The sequence below is a fragment of the Phyllobates terribilis genome, unplaced genomic scaffold, assembly GCF_046119375.1.
Source record: "Phyllobates terribilis strain yellow unplaced genomic scaffold, ASM4611937v1 Scaffold_7__3_contigs__length_470593459, whole genome shotgun sequence".
NCBI lineage: Eukaryota > Metazoa > Chordata > Amphibia > Anura > Dendrobatidae > Phyllobates > Phyllobates terribilis.
In genome coordinates this window covers 208,048,368-208,054,028 of record NW_027362767.1, presented here as the reverse complement: position 1 = coordinate 208,054,028, position 5,661 = coordinate 208,048,368, and the positions used below count along the sequence as shown (strand labels likewise).

Sequence of the window (5,661 nt, the reverse complement as noted above, 5' to 3'; positions counted from 1 at the left end):
GATTTTATTTCTTTAGGCACTTCTCGCCTTATCTTGTTCAGTGTTCCCACGATGGTTGTTCCTTTGCTTTTTAGCTGTTTAGCTGATTTTACTGAAGTAAAATAATTATCGGTTGTAACATTGCGACCTTTTTTCAAAAACGGGTCCAATAACTTCATTACCACATGGTCAGCTAAACGGTCCTCAGCACGGCGTGTGTCATCTTTGCCTAGATAAGGGAAGCCATTTGCCAGATATTTGCTCCTCTTATCAACAGCTAGCCAATATTTGTGGCCATATTTATCTGGTTTGGAAGGCATGTACTGCGTGAATGGACACCTAGTTTTGCTTGGGAAAAGTTGCTCATCCACCGTTATGTATGGGCCAGGTTTGTAACACGCAATACAATTTTCAATAAACCTGTCCCACACAGTAGAAAATAGAGCAAACTTGTCCGTTTGCAGTCTCTCCGATCGAGTAGATTTCTCATCAAATCTGAGAAACCTCATAATTTCAACAAAGCGGTCCCTAGACATTGTCGCTTTGCAAAACGGTATTCCCCAGTCATTACACCAAATACTGCTAATCGAGTGACGGTTCGTGCCAGATATTCCACGAGCATAGAATATCGCAATGAATGCATCTAGCTCCTCATCAGATAGAGTAAACTGTAAATTATTGTTTCTGCATGCTTCTGCAAGCGTACAGTTCTTTATATGTGTCAATATATATGAATCAAAAAATAAACGCCATGCGCTCAAAGGACTATCGATAATGATATTTCTTCTGGCGTATCCTGTAGGGCCAGGTGCTTCTCGAAGAATATTTTGGCTGTCACGCCTACCAGGCAAGTGTTCTCCAATTTCAACAGGTTTCCATTGAATACCATCCGCTGAAACTAGTATTCCTTCAGATTCGCCTTCTCTGGTGTTTGTTGTTGCATTACCTTCGCCGCCATCGTTATCTGTTGTTCTTTCATTTCTGGGACGTTTTGCTGATTTTTTCTGTCCACGACCAGGAGGATGGTCACGAGGCAACATAACTGCATGAGCCCGATCCCCAGTTGATGTGCTTGGAATATCTGTAAAAAAGTTGATGAATATTTAGAATTTTTGTTTTGTAAGGGTCCGTGCACACTGGCTGGATTAGCGGCGGAATATCCGACCGGATATTCTCACCACAATCCGGCCCGTACCTGCCCGCTCAGGTACAGAGCGGAGTTTCATACCTGAAGCTCCGCTCCGAACCCCGGGCTGGAGCCGCTGTCTGGGACGGAGCCGTGCTCGCGCGTAAGCAAGCGCTGCTCTGTCCCTGACAGCGGCTCCAGCCCGGGGTTCGGAGCGGAGCTTCAGGCATGAGCGGGCAGGTACGGCCTGTATTGCGGCAAGAATATCCAGATGGCTATTCAGCCAGAATTCTGCTAGTGTGCACAGGCCCTAACTCAGTGTGTGGAAGAACAAATAAATACACATAACTACTTACCTTCTGGATTTGTTCCTTCTGAGTCTTCAGATTCACTTGATATGTTCTGAGGAATGAAATCTTCATCACTGTCAGAATCAAATACATGTTCCTGCAATTCGGATTCCGATTCATCCTCCGGTATGGATTGCAAAGTAGCCAGAATATCCTGAGGCTTTATCAAACGTCTTCTCTCCATATTCCTCACAAATTCCATAATTCTATATAGTTCCCTGCTGAAAAATAGAAATGAAATGAAAACTAAAAGAAATAATAACTGTTCTGCCACCTTCAAAAGTAGGTGGGCTGAATCAGTTGACAGACAGCTAAACTATTTCATAACAATTCATACCTGTATGAGTCTTCAGAGCTCGTATGTCTGCGTCTGTTCTCTTTGTCTCTTCAGCTGAACTGAAAGTAAAGTTACTATCCAGAATACTGTCTCCTGCTAGGACCTTAGAAAAACACCACCCTTCATTAGCATAAGATAAGAGCCTAGAGTAAACAAGCTATTTTGTTCAGCATTACACAGTAATACAAGCAGGTAAAACACAAGGAAAATGTGAAAAGTTGACATGTAAATTGAACTACATCTATATGAACATCAGGGTAAATAAGACAGAGTGAAAAAATTATGCACAAAACTTTATAGCAACATTTAGTGACAAAAGGACCTCAAAATATAGTAGGGAGTCAAAATGACTCCCTTCAGTAGTTCTTGGTAAATTTTGAAAAAAACGTGCAAATTTTTCACCAAAATTATTTATTCTTACAAAATCTTTTTTCACATCATATTTGAGGAAAAGTCACCGAGTTTCAAGCCGGAATTCTGAAAAATGTAGTCACAGAAGAGAAATAAAAAACGAAAGGAGTCAAAATGACTCCATCAGTAGTTCTAGTGTTAAGGGCTCACAATAAAACATTCAAAAACAAAACTGAAACTGTTTTTCTGTGAAATACGTTAAGGAACTTCCTTTCCAAGGTAAAGACTTGTGTATAAGGTAAAATAAATAACCAAAAACAAAAATACTCCTCCACACCTTGGGCTATGTTCACAAGTAGCATTTTTTATGCGTTTTTGTACTTTTTTATTGCTTTCAACCGTGACAAATGCATTCACCGGAAAATGTCATTTTAACATTTTACAACCTTATCTGGCCATGTGCTGTATGACACATGCATACAGTGCTTAAAATACACAGGAACAGCATGGGGAAGACCCCTGGTAGCATCTCTGACACCCAGGTCACTGCCTAAAAGTGTGCCCATCAGAAGTGATCCTTGCCGCATCAGAAGATGCAGACTTGCAACTATCCCCGTGCAAATCCTTGTCCCAGGGCAGTGTTCAATTGTACCTCCCCCATTCCTGTGGATAATACAGAGATTTGAACCGTGGAACTGCAAAACCACAGTTCTAGTTATCTAGTTCTAGTTATCTGGCCGAAACCAGACTCTTTTAAACAGATATATTTGTGTCTGAACACTCACAGACACACTCAATTTTTTTTTGGGGGGGGGGAATACCAAAAGGTTAATAAGATGGGTATTTGTACAGTCTGACTGAGGGAAAAAAAAGAGGATTTAGATGAAAAAAAATGGATTTTTCCTGGCCCCTGAGACCTGGGGCTAAGTCTAGCAACTTGAGCAGCAGCACACAGGACTGTAATTCAGTGTTTGTTGGTATAACCACTGCGTCTCCTATACAGCCTGCCTGCCTGATATCTGGGATGGATATTAGTCCTGAGAAGGACTGTTTGTTTGATTTTGCAGGCTTTAGAGACCCTACACTACCTATTTTGCAGTATAAATCTCTCCCTAAATCAGCAGCGCTGTCCCTACACTGTCTGATCTGGAGCGACTGTGTCCAAGATGGCGGCGCCCGGTTTTAAATACTCAAGGTGACGCTGTGCGGCCAGCCAATCACTGTAATGCCCACAACCAACATGGCTGCGGCATTACAGTGACTGGCTGGCAATCCCTGCATGTTCATTGGCTCTGTAAAGAGCGCCAAACATGCAGGGCGGAGACCCGAGCTCCCGCCCGAGTAACCCAGAAATGCTCGGTGCTCGCCGAACATCCCGAGTAGTGAGATGCTCGGGCGAGTACCGAGCAGTGTCGAGCATGCTCACTCAACACTAATGCAGACACAGCATGGGGAGCGAGTGGGGGGATGGGTGCAGACACAGTATGGTGATTGGGGAGATGGGTGCAGACACAGTATGAGTAACAAGGGGAAAAATGTATGGGGAGTGAGGGTGATGAGATGTGTGTAGACACATTATGGGGAGTTGGGAGGATGTGTAAGGAGGAAGTATGGAGAGCAAGGGTGTAAATATGTAAGGAGACCGTATGGTTAGCAGGGGGATGTAAGAGGAGACAGCATGAGGAGGGAGGGGGAAATGTGTGAGGAGACAGTATGGGTGGAGAAAAGTGTGAGTGGGCACAGAATAAAGACTGGGTAGTGTGGGGGGGATAGCATGGGGGGGACAGTGGAAGGGGACAGTATGCTAAGGAGAGGGAGTGTGATGAGGGATCACAGTATAGAGACTGGGCCTTATCGAGGGGACCCAGTGTGAAAGGACAGTGTGAAGAGGGGGCCCAGTATGGAAAGGAGAGGGCAGTGTGGAGGGCATGGACCATAAGAGGGACAGTGTGGGAGTGATATTTTGTGCAGGGAAAATAGTGAGGGGCAAGTATTTATTCAGGGGCTCAGCGTAGGGCAGATATTTTTATTCAGGAGCATTATAATGGCACTGTTATTTTTAAAGGCATCATGTCGAGATGTGCTGCAGAAGACCGGAGAAGATGGAAGTCTGCAGAGATGGAGCTGTGGATGAAAAAGTCTTCATGGTGTCTGGACAAGATGAAGATGAAAAGAAAGAGAACGACTCCAGAGACAACGTCATCTATAAGGTACCTGTATGTAGATGTTATTTGTGATACTGACTAATGCTCATGTTTTTATTTATGTTAGGAGCATTGAAGGGGTTGTCGAAGTTTGTGATGAATCTGCAGTCATTCTATGTGACTGCAGACCTGTGACTTCTCACAGTGAGCACTGCACGCTATCAGGATTCTCTTGTGCTGGTGATTTACATACATGCGATCACATGCTGACTAGACATGCGTGGCCTCACTCAATGACAATGAATTGAGCGAGGCCGGACACGTCTAGTCGGAATGTGGCCAGAAGTATACAAATCACATGTTGACATGACCGTCCACTCTTGCCATCGGCAATCGAGAATCCTAAAATTGTGCAGGGTATGCGCTGTGAGAGTTCAGGAGCCTGCAGTCAATAGATTGACTGCAGACTTTGATCTCAAACCTGGACAAGCCCTTTAATTATAAAATGAAGCCCTATAGCCAATCCTGAGAGCGTGTAATATACTCACTGTCAGGATTCAGCTCTGCTTGCAGGTTCCAGCAGTCATCACATGTCCACTTCACTCATATGCGATTTTCATAGTGACAATGAGCTTCTCTACATTCTTCTCTCAGTTTTTCACTGAGCATTGAGAGAATTAGGGAGAGCAGCTCGTCGGCACAGTGACAATAAGTGTTCAAATCTCATATGTGCTTGAGGGGGAACGACAAACTGCATTCTTGCCCCAGGTGCCAGAAAACCTAGATACACCTCTGCTCGCAGCTATCCCAAAATTAGGTCTCTGGAACCTTAAGAATGGGACTCTCCAGCCATATCCTGAATTGAGCAGAAGTGCACATGCTCCGTCTCCGCTCCAATCATTGGTTATGTGACTACCGGATATGGCTGAGTGCTATACTTTGCAGTCTCATTAACAATGAATAGAGTTGAGGTCGAGCATATGCACCTTCGCTCCATTGAGGATGGGGCGGCATAGACCATTCTCAGGGTTCCAAAGCCCCGAACCCTAAATCACTGGTGGTCCAAGTAGTTGGGAGCTGCCATATATAGCGTATCTACTCTAGTTCTGTCCCTGGTTTTCAGCTCCTTCTTTGCTGGTATGGAGTCCCGCTGTCTCACAGCAGCCTTTTCCTGACCATTTTTTTGCCTTCTATTTTATACCTTACTGCCCTCCTGATTCTGCTCCATCGGCCAGCAGAAGGCTCCGTGGCCCAAACTCAGGGGACCCTGTCTGAGTCCAGATCCCTATACAGGGGTTAAAGCACACATGTCAAACTCTGGCCCATGGTCCAAATTTGGCCCTCAGGGTGATTATATTTGGCCCATGCTGCCAG

The 5,661-nt window shown here is 44.7% G+C and overlaps 1 long non-coding RNA gene across 1 annotated transcript; it reads right to left on the bottom strand.

The window, feature by feature from the left end:
• Positions 1-861: 861 nt before the first annotated feature.
• On the bottom strand, positions 862-1,897 carry LOC141153076 (uncharacterized). Its single transcript, XR_012247235.1, has 3 exons — positions 1,793-1,897; positions 1,462-1,676; positions 862-1,060 (listed from the first exon to the last, which is right to left on the bottom strand). It is a non-coding gene; the product is annotated as an uncharacterized lncRNA (long non-coding RNA).
• Positions 1,898-5,661: the final 3,764 nt, after the last annotated feature.